Source organism: Cetorhinus maximus, unplaced genomic scaffold (genome assembly GCF_964194155.1).
Source record: "Cetorhinus maximus unplaced genomic scaffold, sCetMax3.hap1.1 HAP1_SCAFFOLD_3456, whole genome shotgun sequence".
Lineage (NCBI taxonomy): Eukaryota > Metazoa > Chordata > Chondrichthyes > Lamniformes > Cetorhinidae > Cetorhinus > Cetorhinus maximus.
The window spans coordinates 10,878-27,575 of record NW_027599368.1 but is presented as its reverse complement, the minus strand read 5'-3'; the positions used below and the strand labels follow the sequence as shown (position 1 = coordinate 27,575).

Sequence of the window (16,698 nt, the reverse complement as noted above, 5' to 3'; positions counted from 1 at the left end):
CTCCCCTTGTTGCCCCGACCTCCCCTTGTTGCCCCGACCTCCCTTGTTGCCCCGACCTCCCCTTGATCCCCGACCTCCCCTTGATCCCCCGACCTCCCCTTGATGCCCCGACATCCCTTGATCTCTCGACCTCCCCTTGATCCCCCAACCTCCCCTTGATCCCCCGAACACCCCTTGATCCCCCGAACTCCCCTTGATCCCCGAACTCCCCTTGATCCCCCGACCTACCCTTGATCCCCCGAACTCCCCTTGATCCCCCGACATCCCCTTGATCCCCCGACCACCCCTTGATCCCCCGACCACCCTTGATCCCCCGACCTCCCCTTGATCCCCGACCTCCCCTTGATCCCCCGACATCCCCTTGATCCCCGACCTCCCCTTGATCCTCCGGCCTCACCTTAATCCCCGACCTCCCCTTTCTCCCCGACCTCCCCTTCATCCCCGACCTCCCCTTCATCCCCCGACCTCCCCTTGATCCCTTGACATCCACTTCAACCCAAACCACCCCTAGAAACCCCCGACCTTCCCTTGATGCCCCGACATCCGCTTGATCTGCCGACCTCGCCTTGATCCTTCGTTCTCCCCTTTATCCTTCCGACAACCACTTGACAAATGACCACCCCTTGACCCCCGACCTCCCCTTGACCCACGACATCCCATTGAACCCCAATCACCACTTGAAACCCCCGACCTCCCTTGAATCCCCTGACCGCCCGTTGATCCCCCGACATCTCCTTGATCCCCGACCTCTCCATGTTCCCCCGACCACCCCTTGATCACCCGACCTCCCTTCATCACCCGACCAACCCTTGATCCCCGACCTCCCCTTGATGCCTTGACCTCCCCTTGATGCCCCGACCTCCCTTGATCCCCCGACCTCCCCTTGATCCCCCGACCTCCCCTTGATCCCCCGACCTCCCTTGACCCCCCGACCCCCCCTTGATCCCCCGAATTCCCCTTGATCCCCCGAACTCCCCTTGATCCCCCGAACTCCCCTTGATCCCCCGACCACCCCATGATCCCCCGACCTGCCCTTGATCCCCCGACCTCCACTTGATGCCCCAACCTCCCCTTGATGCCCCGACCTCCCTTGATGCCCCGACCTCCCCTTGATCCCCCGACCTCCCCTTGATCCCCCAACCGCCCCTTGATCTCCTGACCTCCCTTGATCCCCCGACATCCCCTTGATCCACCGACCCCCCTTGATCCCCCGACCCCCCTTGATCCCCGACCTCCCCTTGATCCCCCGACCAGCCCCTGATCCCCCGACTTCCACTTGAACCCCCGATCTCCCCTTGAACCCCCGTCTATCCCTTGATCACCCGACTTCCCTTTGATCCTCCGAACTCCCCATGAGCACCCGACTTCCCTTGGAACCCTCTAACTCACCTTGAACCCGCAACCTACACTTGATCCCCGACCTCCCCTTGATCCCCCGACCTCCCCTTGATCCCCCGACCTCCTCTTGATCCCCCGACCACCCCTTGAGCAGCCGACCTCCCCTTGATGCCCCAACCTCCCCTTGATGCCCCGACATCCCCTTGATGCCCCGACATCCCCTTGATGCCCCGACATCCCCTTGATCCCCGACTTCCACTGCACCCCCTATCTCCCCTTGAACACCCGTCTATCCTTGATCCCCCCACTTCCCTTTGTTCCTCCGAACTCCCCATGAGCCCCCGACTTCCGTTGGAAACCCCTAACTCACCTAGAACCCCAACCTACCCTTGATCCCCGACCTCCCCTTCATCCCCCGACCTCCCCTTCATCCCCCGACCTCCCCTTGATCCTTGACATCCACTTCAACCCAAACCACCCCTAGAAACCCCCGACCTTCCCTTGATGCCCCGACATCCGCTTGATCTGCCGACCTCGCCTTGATCCTTCGTTCTCCCCCTTTATCCTTCCGACAACCACTTGACAAATGACCACCCCTTGACCCCCGACTCCCCTTGACCCACGACATCCCATTGAACCCCAATCACCACTTGAAACCCCCGACCTCCCCTTGAATCCCCTGACCGCCCGTTGATCCCCCGACATCTCCTTGATCCCCCGACCTCCCCTTGATCCCCCGAATTCCCCTTGAACCCCCGAATTCCCCTTGATCCCCCGAACTCCCCTTGATCCCCCGACCACCCCTTGATCCCCCGACCTCCCCTTGATCCCCCGACCTCCCTTGAACCCCCGACCTCCCTTGATCCCCGAATTCCCCTTGAACCCCCGAACTCCCCTTGATCCCCCGACCTCCTTGATGCCCCGACCTCCCCTTGATCCCCCGACCTCCACTTGATCCCCCGACATCCCCTTGATCTCTCGACCTCCCCCTTGATCCCCCAACCTCCCCTTGATCCCCCGAACACCCCTTGATCCCCCGACCTCCCTTGATCCCCCGACCTCCCCTTGATCCCCCGACCTCCCCTTCATCCCCCAACCGCCCTTGATCTCCTGACCTCCCCTTGATCGCCCGACATCCCCTTGATCCCCCGACCCCCCTTGATCCCCCGACCTCCCCTTGATCCCCCGACCACCCCTTGATCCCCCGACTTCCACTTGAACCCCCGATCTCCCCTTGAACCCCCGTCTATCCCTTGATCACCCGACTTCCCTTTGATCCTCCGAACTCCCCATGAGCACCCGACTTCCCTTGGAACCCTCTACTCACCTTGAACCCGCAACCTACACTTGATCCCCGACCTCCCCTTGATCCCCGACCTCCCCTTGATCCCCCGACCTCCTCTTGATCCCCCGACCACCCCTTGAGCAGCCGACCTCCCCTTGATGCCCCAACCTCCCCTTGATGCCCGACATCCCTTGATGCCCCGACATCCCCTTGATGCCCGACATCCCCTTGATCCCCCGACTTCCACTTGCACCCCCTATCTCCCTTGAACACCCGTCTATCCCTTGATCCCCCACTTCCCTTGTGTTCCTCCGAACTCCCCATGAGCCCCCGACTTCCGTTGGAAACCCCTAACTCACCTAGAACCCCCAACCTACCCTTGATCCCCGACCTCCCCTTGATCCCCCGACCTCCCCTTGATCCCCCGACATCCCCTTGATCACCCGACCTCCCCTTCATCCCCCGACCTCCTCTTGATCCCCCGACCACCCCTTGATCCCCCGACCTCCCCTTCATCCCCCGACCACCCCTTGATCCCCCGACCTACCCTTAATCCCCCGTCCGCCCCTTGAAACCCGACCTCCCCTTGATCCCCCGACCTCCCCTTGATCCCCCGAACTCCCCTTGATCCTCCGTCCTCACATTGATCCCCCGACCTCACCTTGATCCCCCGACCTCCCCTTGATCCCCCGAAGACCCCTTCATTACCCGACCTCCCCTTCACCCCCGACCTCCCCTTCATCCCCCGACCGCCCCTTCAACCGCCGACCTCCCCTTGATCCTTGACATCCACTTCAACCCCAACCACCCCTTGAAGCCCCGACCTTCCCTTGATGCCCCGACATCCACTTGATCTGCCGACCTCGCCTTGATCCTTCGTTCTCCCATTTATCCTTCCGACAACCCCTTGACAAATGACCGTCCCTTGACCCCCGACCTCCCTTGACCCACGACATCCCATTGAACCCCAATCACCACTTGAAACCCCCGACCTCCCTTGAATCCCCTGACCGCCCGTTGATCCCCCGACATCTCCTTGATCCCCCGACCTCTCCATGTTCCCCCAACCACCCCTTGATCACCCGACCTCCCCTTCATCACCCGACCAACCCTTGATCCCCCGACCTCCCCTTGATGCCCCGAACTCCCTTGATGCCCCGACCTCCCCTTGATGCCCCGACCTCCCCTTGATGCCCCGACATCCCCTTGATGCCCCGACCTCCCCTTGATGCCCCCGACCTCCCCTTGATGCCCCGACATCCCCTTGATGCCCCGACCTCCCCTTGATCCCCCGACCTCCCATTGATCCCCCGACCACCCATTGATCCCCCGACCTCCCATTGATCCCCCGACCTCCCCTTGATCTCCCGACCTCCCCTTGATCCCCCGACCTCCCCTTGAACCCCCGAACTCCCCTTGATCCCCCGACCTCCCCTTGATCCCCGACCACCCCTTGACCCCGGTCACCCCTTGACCCACGACCTCCCATTTGAACCCCAATCACCCCTTGAAACGCCCGACCTCCCCTTGAATCCCCCGCCCGCCCGTTGATCCCCCGACATCTCCTTGATCCCCCGACCTCTCGATGTTCCCCCGACCACCCCATGATCACCCGATCTCCCTTGATCACTCAACCACCCCTTGATCATCCGACCAACCGTTGATCCCCCGACCTTCCCTTGATCCCCAACTACCCATTGATCCCCCGACCTCGCCTTGATGCCCCGTCCACCCCTTGATGCCCCGACATTCCCTTGATGCCCCGACCACCCCTTGATGCCCCAACCACCCTTGATGCCCCGACCTCCCCTTGATGCCCCGACCACCCCATGATGCCCCGACCTCCCCTTGTTGCCCCGACCTCCCCTTGTTGCCCCGACCTCCCCTTGTTGCCCCGACCTCCCCTTGATCCCCCGACCTCCCCTTGATCCCCCGACCTCCCCTTGATGCCCCGACATCCCCTTGATCTCTCGACCTCCCCTTGATCCCCCAACCTCCCCTTGATCCCCCGAACACCCCTTGATCCCCCGAACTCCCCTTGATCCCCCGAACTCCCCTTGATCCCCGACCTACCCTTGATCCCCCGAACTCCCCTTGATCCCCCGACATCCCTTGATCCCCCGACCACCCCTTGATCCCCCGACCACCCCTTGATCCCCCGACCTCCCCTTGATCCCCCGACCTCCCCTTGATCCCCCGACATCCCCTTGATCCCCCGACCTCCCCTTGATCCTCCGGCCTCACCTTAATCCCCCGACCTCCCCTTTCTCCCCCGACCTCCCCTTCATCCCCCGACCTCCCCTTCATCCCCCGACCTCCCCTTGATCCCTTGACATCCACTTCAACCCAAACCACCCCTAGAAACCCCCGACCTTCCCTTGATGCCCCGACATCCGCTTGATCTGCCGACCTCGCCTTGATCCTTCGTTCTCCCCTTTATCCTTCCGACAACCACTTGACAAATGACCACCCCTTGACCCCCGACCTCCCCTTGACCCACGACATCCCATTGAACCCCAATCACCACTTGAAACCCCCGACCTCCCCTTGAATCCCCTGACCGCCCGTTGATCCCCCGACATCTCCTTGATCCCCCGACCTCTCCATGTTCCCCCGACCACCCCTTGATCACCCGACCTCCCCTTCATCACCCGACCAACCCTTGATCCCCCGACCTCCCCTTGATGCCTTGACCTCCCCTTGATGCCCCGACCTCCCCTTGATCCCCCGACCTCCCCTTGATCCCCCGACCTCCCCTTGATCCCCCGACCTCCCCTTGACCCCCCGACCCCCCCTTGATCCCCCGAATTCCCCTTGATCCCCCGAACTCCCCTTGATCCCCCGAACTCCCCTTGATCCCCCGACCACCCCATGATCCCCCGACCTGCCCTTGATCCCCCGACCTCCACTTGATGCCCCAACCTCCCCTTGATGCCCCGACCCCCCTTGATGCCCCGACCTCCCCTTGATCCCCCGACCTCCCCTTGATCCCCCAACCGCCCCTTGATCTCCTGACCTCCCCTTGATCCCCCGACATCCCCTTGATCCCCCGACCCCCCTTGATCCCCCGACCCCCCTTGATCCCCCGACCTCCCCTTGATCCCCCGACCACCCCTTGATCCCCCGACTTCCACTTGAACCCCCGATCTCCCCTTGAACCCCCGTCTATCCCTTGATCACCCGACTTCCCTTTGATCCTCCGAACTCCCCATGAGCACCCGACTTCCCTTGGAACCCTCTAACTCACCTTGAACCCGCAACCTACCCTTGATCCCCGACCTCCCCTTGATCCCCCGATCTCCCCTTGATCCCCCGACCTCCTCTTGATCCCCCGACCACCCCTTGAGCCGCCGACCTCCCCTTGATGCCCCAACCACCCCTTGATGCCCCGACATCCCCTTGATGCCACGACATCCACTTGATGCCCCGACCTCCCCTTGATGCCCCGACCTCCCCTTGATGCCCCGACATCCCCTTGTTGCCCCGACCTCCCCTTGATGCCCCGACCTCCCCTTGATGCCCCGACCTCCCCTTGATGCCCCGCCCTCCCCTTGATGCCCCGCCCTCCCCTTGATCCCCCGACCACCCCTTGATCCCCCGAAGACTCCTTGATCTCCCGCCCTCCCCTTGACCCACGACCTCCCATTGAACCCCAATCACCCCTTGAAACGCCCGACCTCCCCTTGAATCCACCGACCGCCCGTTGATCCCCCGACATCTCCTTGATCCCCCGACCTCTCCTTGAACCCCCGACCTCCCCTTAATCCCCCGACCACCCCTTGATCCCCCGACCTCCCCTTGATCCCCCGACCTCCCCTTCATCCCCCGACCTCCTCTTGAACCCCAGACCTCCCATTGATCCCCGACCTCCCATTGATCCCCCGACCTCCCCTTGATCCCCCGACCTCCCCGTGATACCCCGACCTCCCCTTCATCCCGCGTCCACCCCTTCAAACTCCGACCACCCGTTCATCCCCCAACCTCCCCTTGATCCCCCGACCTCCCCTTGATCCCCCGACCTCCCCTTGATCCCCCGACCTCCCCTTGATCCCCCGACCTCCCCTTGCTCCCCCAATCTCCCCTTCATTCCTCGACCTCCCCTTCAACACCGACCACCCCTTTATCCCCCGACATCCCCTTCATCCCCCGACCTCCCCTTCATCCCACGACCTCCCCTTGAACCCTTGACATCCACTTCTACCCCAACCACCCCTTGAAACCCCCGACCTTCCCTTGATGCCGCGACATCCGCTTGATCTGCCGACCTCCCCTTGATCCTCCGTTCTCCCCTTGATCCTTCCGACATCCCCTTGACAAACGACATCCCCTTGACCCCCGACCTCCACTTGTCCCACGACCTCCCATTGAACCCCAATCACCACTTGAATCCCCCGATCTCCCCTTGAATCCCCTGACTGCCCGTTGATCCCCCGACATCTCCTTGATCCCCCGACCTCTCCATGTTCCCCCGACCACCCCTTGATCACCCGACCTCCCCTTGATCACCCGACCTCCCCTTGATCACCCGACCAACTCTTGATGCCCTGACCACCCCTTGATGCCCCGACCTCCCCTTGGTGCCCCGACTTCCCCTTGATCCCCCGCCCTCCCCTTGATGCCCCGACAACCCCTTGATCCCCCGACCTCCCCTTGATCCCCCGACCTCCCCTTGATCCCCCGACCTCCCCTTGATCCCCCGACCTCCCCTTGATCCCCCGACATCCCCTTGATCCCCCGACCTCTCCATGTTCCCCCAACCACCCCTTGATCACCCGACCTCCCCTTGAACCCCCGACATCCCCTTGATCCCCCGACCCCCTTGATCCCCCGACCTCCCCTTGATCCCCCGACCTCCCCTTGATCCCCCGACGTCCACTTGAACCCCCGATCTCCCCTTGAACCCCCGTCTATCCCTTGATCCCCCGACTTCCCTTTGTTCCTCCGAACTCCCCATGAGCCCCCGACTTCCCTTGGAAACCCCTAACTCACCTAGAACCCCCAACCTACCCTTGATCCCCGACCTCCCCTTGATTCCCCGACCTCCCCTTGATCCCCCGATCAACCCTTGATCCCCCGACATACCCTTAATCCCCCGTCCGCCCCTTGAAACCCTGACCTCCCCTTGATCCCCCAACCTCCCCTTGATCCCCCGAACTCCCCTTGATCCTCCGTCCTCACCTTGATCCCCCGACCTCACCTTGATCCCCCGACCTCCCCTTGATCCCCCGAACACCCCTTCAACCCTCGACCTCCCCTTCAACCCCCGACCTCCCCTTCATCCCCCGACCGCCCCTTCAACCGCCGACCTCCCCTTGATCCCTTGACATCCACTTCAACCCCAACCACCCCTTGAAGCCCCCGACCTTCCCTTGATGCCCCGACATCCACTTGATCTGCCGACCTCGCCTTGATCCTTCGTTCTCCCCTTTATCCTTCCGACAACCCCTTGACAAATGACCGCCCCTTGACCCCCGACCTCCCCTTGACCCACGACATCCCATTGAACCCCAATCACCACTTGAAACCCCCGACCTCCCCTTGAATCCCCTGACCGCCCGTTGATCCCCCGACATCTCCTTGATCCCCCGACCTCTCCATGTTCCCCCGACCACCCCTTGATCACCCGACCTCCCCTTCATCACCCGACCAACCCTTGATCCCCCGACCACCCCTTGATGCCCCGAACTCCCCTTGATGCCCCGACCTCCCCTTGATGCCCCGACCTCCCCCTGATGCCCCGACATCCCCTTGATGCCCCGACCACCCCTTGATGCCCCGACCTCCCCTTGATGCCCCGACATCCCCTTGATCCCCCAACCTCCCCTTGATCCCCCGACCTCCCATTGATCCCCCGACCTCCCATTGATCCCCCGACCTCCCATTGATCCCCCGACCTCCCCTTGATCTCCCGACCTCCCCTTGATCCCCCGACCTCCCCTTGAACCCCCGAACTCCCCTTGATCCCCCGACCACCCCTTGATCCCCCGACCTCCCCTTGACCCCCGATCTCCCCTTGACCCACGACCTCCCATTGAACCCCAATCACCCCTTGAAACGCCCGACCTCCCCTTGAATCCCCCGCCCGCCCGTTGATCCCCCGACATCTCCTTGATTCCCCGATCTCTCGATGTTCCCCCGACCACCCCATGATCACCCGATCTCCCCTTGATCACTCAACCACCCCTTGATCATCCGACCAACCGTTGATCCCCCGACCTTCCCTTGATCCCCCAACTACCCATTGATCCCCCGACCTCTCCTTGATGCCCCGTCCACCCCTTGATGCCCCGACATTCCCTTGATGCTTCGACCACCCCTTGATGCCCCAACCACCCCTTGATGCCCCGACCACCCCTTGATGCCCCGACCTCCCCATGATGCCCCGACCTCCCCTTGTTGCCCCGACCTCCCCTTGTTGCCCCGACCACCCCTTGATCCCCCGACCTCCCCTTCATCCCCCGACCTCCCCTTGATCCCTTGACATCCACTTCAACCCCAACCACCCCTTGAAACCCCCGACCTTCCCTTGATGCCCCGACATCCGCTTGATCTGCCGACCTCGCCTTGATCCTTCGTTCTCCCCTTTATCCTTCCGACAACCCCTTGACAAATGACCACCCCTTGACCCCCGACCTCCCCTTGACCCACGACATCCCATTGAACCCCAATCACCACTTGAAACCACCGACCTCCCCTTGAATCCCCTGACCGCCCGTTGATCCCCCGACATCTCCTTGATCCCCCGACCTCTCCATGTGCCCCCGACCACCCCTTGATCACCCGACCTCCCCTTCATCACCCGACCAACCCTTGATCCCCCGACCTCCCCTTGATGCCCCGACCTCCCCTTGATGCCCCGACCTCCCCATGATCCCCCGACCTCCCCTTGATCCCCCGACCTCCCCTTGATCCCCCGACCTCCCCTTGATGCCCCGACCTCCCCTTGATCCCCCGACCTCCCCTTGATCCCCTGACCACCCCTTGATCCCCCGACTTCCACTTGAACTCCCGATCTCCCCTTGAACCCCCGTCTATCCCTTGATCACCCGACTTCCCTTTGATCCTCCGAACTCCCCATGAGCACCCGACTTCCCTTGGAACCCTCTAACTCACCTTGAACCCGCAACCTACACTTGATCCCCGACCTCCCCTTGATCCCCCGATCTCCCCTTGATCCCCCGACCTCCTCTTGATCCCCCGACCACCCCTTGAGCCGCCGACCTCCCCTTGATGCCCCAACCACCCCTTGATGCCCCGACATCCCCTTGTTGCCCCGACCACCCCTTGATGCCCCGACCTCCCCTTGATGCCCCGCCCTCCCCTTGATGCCCCGCCCTCCCCTTGATCCCCCGACCACCCCTTGATCCCCCGACGACTCCTTGATCTCCCGCCCTCCCCTTGACCCCTCGACCTCCCCTTGATACACCAAACTCCTCTTGATCACCCGACCACTCCTTGATCCCCCGACCACCCCTTGATACCCCGACCTCCCCTTCATCCCGCGTCCACCCCTTCAAACTCCGACCACCCGTTCATCCCCCAACCTCCCCTTGATCCCCCGACCTCCCCTTGATACCCCGACCTCCCCTTGATGCCCCGACCTCCCCTTGAACCCCCGACCACCCCTTGAACCCCGGAACTCCCCTTGATCCCCCGACCTCCCCTTGATTCCCCGACCTCCCCTTTATCCCCCGACATCCCCTTCATCCCCCGAACTCCCCTTCATCCCACGACATCCCCTTGATCCCTTGACATCCACTTCTACCCCAACCACCCCTTGAAACCCCCGACCTTCCCTTGATGCCGCGACATCCGCTTGATCTGCCGACCACCCCTTGATCCTCCGTTCTCCCCTTGATCCTTCCGACATCCCCTTGACAAACGGCATCCCCTTGACCCCCGACCTCCACTTGTCCCACGACCTCCCATTGAACCCCAATCACCACTTGAATCCCCCGATCTCCCCTTGAATCCCCTGACTGCCCGTTGATCCCCCGACATCTCCTTGATCCCCCGACCTCTCCATGTTCCCCCGACCACCCCTTGATCACCCGACCTCCCCTTGATCACCCGACCTCCCCTTGATCACCCGACCAACTCTTGATGCCCTGACCACCCCTTGTTGCCCCGACCTCCCCTTGGTGCCCCGACTTCCCCTTGATCCCCCGCCCACCCCTTGATGCCCCCACCACCCCTTGATGCCCCGACCTCCCCTTGAACACCCGACCACCCCTTGAACCCCGGAACTCCCCTTGATCCCCCGACCTCCCCTTGATTCCCCGACCTCCCCTTGATCCCCCGACCTCCCCTTGATCCCCCGACCTCCCCTTGATCCCCCGAACTCCCCTTGATCCCCCGACAACCCCTTGATCCCCCGACCTCCCCTTGATCCCCCGACCTCCCCTTGATCCCCCGACCTCCCCTTGATCCCCCGACCTCCCCTTGATCCCCCGACCTCCCATTGATCCCCCGACCTCCCATTGATCCCCCGACCTCCCCTTGATCTCCCGACCTCCCCTTGATCCCCCGACCTCCCCTTGAACCCCCGAACTCCCATTGATCCCCCGACCTCCCATTGATCCCCCGACCTCCCCTTGATCTCCCGACCTCCCCTTGATCCCCCGACCTCCCCTTGAACCCCCGAACTCCCCTTGATCCCCCGACCTCCCCTTGATCCCCCGACCTCCCCTTGACCCCCGATCTCCCCTTGACCCACGACCTCCCATTGAACCCCAATCACCCCTTGAAACGCCCGACCTCCCCTTGAATCCCCCGCCCGCCCGTTGATCCCCCGACATCTCCTTGATTCCCCGATCTCTCGATGTTCCCCCGACCACCCCATGATCACCCGATCTCCCCTTGATCACTCAACCACCCCTTGATCATCCGACCAACCGTTGATCCCCCGACCTTCCCTTGATCCCCCAACTACCCATTGATCCCCCGACCTCTCCTTGATGCCCCGTCCACCCCTTGATGCCCCGACATTCCCTTGATGCTTCGACCACCCCTTGATGCCCCAACCACCCCTTGATGCCCCGACCTCCCCTTGATGCCCCGACCTCCCCATGATGCCCCGACCTCCCCTTGTTGCCCCGACCTCCCCTTTTTGCCCCGACCACCCCTTGATCCCCCGACCTCCCCTTGATCCCCCGACCTCCCCTTGATCCCCCGACATCCCCTTGATCTCTCGACCACCCCTTGATCCCCCAACCTCCCCTTGATCCCACGAACACCCCTTGATCCCCCGACCTCCCCTTGATCCCCCGACCTCCCCTTGATCCCCCGACCTCCCCATGATCCCCCGACCTCCCCTTGATCCCCCGACCGCCCCTTGATCCCCCGAACTCCCCTTGATCCCCCGACATCCGCTTAATCCCCCGACCACCTCTTGATCCCCCGACCACCCCTTGATCCCCCGACCTCCCCTTGATCCCCCGACCTCCCCTTGATCCCCCGACGTCCCCTTGATCCCCCAACATCCCCTTGATCCCCCGACCTCCCCTTGATCCTCCGACCTCACCTTCATCCCCCGACCACCCCTTCATCCCCCGACCTCCCCTTCATCCCCCGACCTCCCCTTGATCCCTTGACATCCACTTCAACCCCAACAACCCCTTGAAACCCCCGACCTTCCCTTGATGCCCCGACATCCGCTTGATCTGCCGACCTCGCCTTGATCCTTCGTTCTCCCCTTTATCCTTCCGACAACCCCTTGACAAATGACCGTCCCTTGACCCCCGACCTCCCCTTGACCCACGACATCCCATTGAACCCCAATCACCACTTGAAACCCCCGACCTCCCCTTGAATCCCCTGACCGCCCGTTGATCCCCCGACATCTCCTTGATCCCCCGACCTCTCCATGTTCCCCCGACCACCCCTTGATCACCCGACCTCCCCTTCATCACCCGACCAACCCTTGATCCCCCGACCTCCCCTTGATGCCCCGACCTCCCCTTGATGCCCCGACCTCCCCTTGATCCCCCGACATCCCCTTGATCCCCCGACCTCCCCTTGATCCCCCGACCTCCCCTTGATGCCCCGACCTCCCCTTGATGCCCCGACCTCCCCTTGATGCCCCGACCACCCCTTGAATCCCCTGACTGCCGGTTGATCCCCCGACATCTCCTTGATCCACCGACCTCTCCATGTTCCCCCAACCACCCCTTGATCACCCGACCTCCCCTTGATCCCCCGACATCCCCTTGATCCCCCGACCCCCCTTGATCCCCCGACATCCCCTTGATCGCCCGACCTCCCCTTAATCCCCCGACGTCCACTTGAACCCCCGATCTCCCCTTGAACCCCCGTCTATCCCTTGATCCCCCGACTTCCCTTTGTTCCTCCGAACTCCCCATGAGCCCCCGACTTCCCTTGGAAACCCCTAACTCACCTAGAACCCCCAACATACCCTTGATCCCCGACCTCCCCTTGATCCCCCGACCTCCCATTGATCCCCCGACCTCCCCTTGATCACCCGACCTCCCCTTCATCCCCCGACCTCCTCTTGATCCCCCGACCTCCTCTTGATCCCCCGACCTCCCCTTGATCCCCCGACCTCCCCTTGATCCCCCGACCACACCTTGATCCCCCGACCTACCCTTAATCCCCCGTCCGCCCCTTGAACCCCCGACCTCCCCTTGATCCCCCGACCTCCCCTTGATCCCCCGAACTCCCCTTGATCCTCCGTCCTCACCTTGATCCCCCGACCTCACCTTGATCCCCCGACCTCCCCTTGATCCCCCGAACACCCCTTCATTACCCGACCTCCCCTTCAACCCCCGACCTCCCCTTCATCCCCCGACCGCCCCTTCAACCGCCGACCTCCCCTTGATCCCTTGACATCCACTTCAACCCCAACCACCCCTTGAAGCCCCCGACCTTCCCTTGATGCCCGGACATCCACTTGATCTGCCGACCTCGCCTTGATCCTTCGTTCTCTCCTTTATCCTTCCGACAACCCCTTGACAAATGACCGCCACTTGACTCCCGACCACCCCTTGACCCACGACATCCCATTGAACCCCAATCACCACTTGAAACCCCCGACCTCCCCTTGAATCCCCTGACCGCCCGTTGATCCCCCGACATCTCCTTGATCCCCCGACCTCTCCATGTTCCCCCGACCACCCCTTGATCACCCGACCTCCCCTTCATCACCCGACCTCCCCTTGATCACCCGACCAACTCTTGATGCCCTGACCACCCCTTGATGCCTTGACCTCCCCTTGGTGCCCCGACTTCCCCTTGATCCCCCGCCCTCCCCTTGATGCCCCCACCACCCCTTGATGCCCCGACCTCCCCTTGATGCCCCGGCCTCCCCTTGATGCCCCAACCTCCCCTTGATGCACCGACCTCCCCTTGATGCCCCGACCTCCCCTTGAACCCCCGACCACCCCTTGAACCCCGGAACTCCCCTTGATCCCCCGACCTCCCCTTGATTCCCCGACCTCCTCTTGATCCCCCGACCACCCCTTGATCCCCCGACCACCCCTTGATGCCCCGCCCTCCCCTTAATCCCCCGACCACCCCTTGATCCCCCGACGACCCCTTGATCTCCCGCCCTCCCCTTGACCCCTCGACCACCCCTTGATACACCAAACTCCTCTTGATCACCCGACCACTCCTTGATCCCCCGACCACCCCTTGATCCCCCGACCTCCCTTTGATCCCCCGAACTCCCCTTGACCCACGACCTCCCATTGAACCCCAATCACCCCTTGAAACGCCCGACCTCCCCTTGAATCCCCCGAACTCCCCTTGATCCCCCGACATCCCCTTGATACCCCGACCTCCCCTTGATCCCCCGACCTCCCCTTGATCCCCCGACCTCCCCTTGATCCCCCGACCTCCCCTTGATCCCCCGAATTCCCCTTGAACCCCCGAACTCCCCTTGATCCCCCGAACTCCCCTTGATCCCCCGACCACCCCTTGATCCCCCGACCACCCCTTGATCCCCCGACCTCCCCTTGATCTCCCGACCTCCTCTTGAACCCCCGACCTCCCCTTGATCCCCCGAATTCCCCTTGAACCCCCGAACTCCCCTTGATCCCCCGACCTCCCTTGATGCCCCGACCTCCCCTTGATCCCCCGACCTCCACTTGATCCCCCGACATCCCCTTGTTCTCTCGACCTCCCCTTGATCCCGCAACCTCCCCTTGATCCCCCGAACACCCCTTGATCCCCCGACCTCCCCTTGATCCCCCGACCTCCCCTTGATCCCCCGACCTCCCCTTGATCCTCCAACCGCCCCTTGATCTCCTGACCTCCCCTTGATCCCCCGACATCCCCTTGATCCCCCTACCCCCCTTGATCCCCCGACATCCCCTTGATCCCCCGACCACCCCTTGATCCCCCGACTTCCACTTGAACCCCCGATCTCCCCTTGAACCCCCGTCTATCCCTTGATCACCCGACTTCCCTTTGATCCTCCGAACTCCCCATGAGCACCCGACTTCCCTTGGAACCCTCTAACTCACCTTGAACCCGCAACCAACCCTTGATCCCCGACCTCCCCTTGATCCCCCGACCTCCCCTTGATCCCCCGACCTCCTCTTGATCCCCCGACCACCCCTTGAGCCGCCGACCTCCCCTTGATGCCCCAACCTCCCCTTGATGCCCCGACATCCCCTTGATGCCCCGACATCCCCTTGATGCCCCGACATCCCCTTGATCCCCCGACTTCCACTTGCACCCCCGATCTCCCCTTGAACACCCGTCTATCCCTTGATCCCCCGACTTCCCTTTGTTCCTCCGAACTCCCCATGAGCCCCCGACTTCCCTTGGAAACCCCTAACTCACCTAGAACCCCCAACCTACCCTTGATCCCCGACCTCCCCTTGATCCCCCGACCTCCCCTTCATCCCCCGACCTCCTCTTGATCCCCCGACCACCCCTTGATCCCCCGACCTCCCCTTCATCCCCCGACCACCCCTTGATCCCCCGACCTACCCTTAATCCCCCGTCCGCCCCTTGAAACCCCGACCTCCCCTTGATCCCCCGACCTCCCCTTGATCCCCCAAACTCCCCTTGATCCTCCGTCCTCACCTTGATCCCCCGACCTCACCTTGATCCCCCGACCTCCCCTTGATCCCCCGAACACCCCTTCATTACCCGACCTCCCCTTCAACCCCCGACCACCCCTTCATCCCCCGACCGCCCCTTCAACCGCCGACCTCCCCTTGATCCCTTGACATCCACTTCAACCCCAACCACCCCTTGAAGCCCCCGACCTTCCCTTGATGCCCCGACATCCACTTGATCTGCCGACCTCGCCTTGATCCTCCGTTCTCCCCTTTATCCTTCCGACAACCCCTTGACAAATGACCGCCCCTTGACCCCCGACCTCCCCTTGACCCACGACATCCCATTGAACCCCAATCACCACTTGAAACCCCCGACCTCCCCTTGAATCCCCTGACCGCCCGTTGATCCCCCGACATCTCCTTGATCCCCCGACCTCTCCATGTTCCCCCGACCACCCCTTGATCACCCGACCTCCCCTTCATCACCCGACCAACCCTTGAGCCCCCGACCTCCCTTTGATGCCCCGAACTCCCCTTGATGCCCCGACCTCCCCTTGATGCCCCGACCTCCCCTTGTTGCCCCGACCTCCCCTTGTTGCCCGGACCTCCCCTTGATCCCCCGACCTCCCCTTGATCCCCCGACCTCCCCTTGATGCCCCGACATCCCCTTGATCTCTCGACCTCCCCTTGATCCCCCGAACACCCCTTGATCCCCCGACCTCCCCTTGATCCCCCGACCTACCCTTGATCCCCCGACCTCCCCTTGATCCCCCGACCTCACCTTGATCCCCCGACATCCCCTTGATCCCCCGAACTCCCCTTGATCCCCCGAAATCCCCTTGATCCCCCGACCACCCCTTGATCCCCCGACCACCCCTTGATCCCCCGACCTCCCCTTGATCCCCCGACCTCCCCTTGATCCCCCGACATCCCCTTCATCCCCCGACCTCCCCTTGATCCTCCGGCCTCACCTTAATCCCCCGACCTCCCCTTTCTCCCCCGACCTCCCCTTCATCCCCCGACCTCCCCTTCATCCCCCGACCTCCC

At 63.1% G+C, this 16,698-nt stretch overlaps 1 pseudogene; it reads right to left on the bottom strand.

The window, feature by feature from the left end:
- Positions 1 to 303: 303 nt before the first annotated feature.
- Positions 304 to 15,546, bottom strand: LOC144678032 (uncharacterized; annotated as a pseudogene).
- Between the last annotated feature and the right edge of the window lie 1,152 nt (positions 15,547 to 16,698).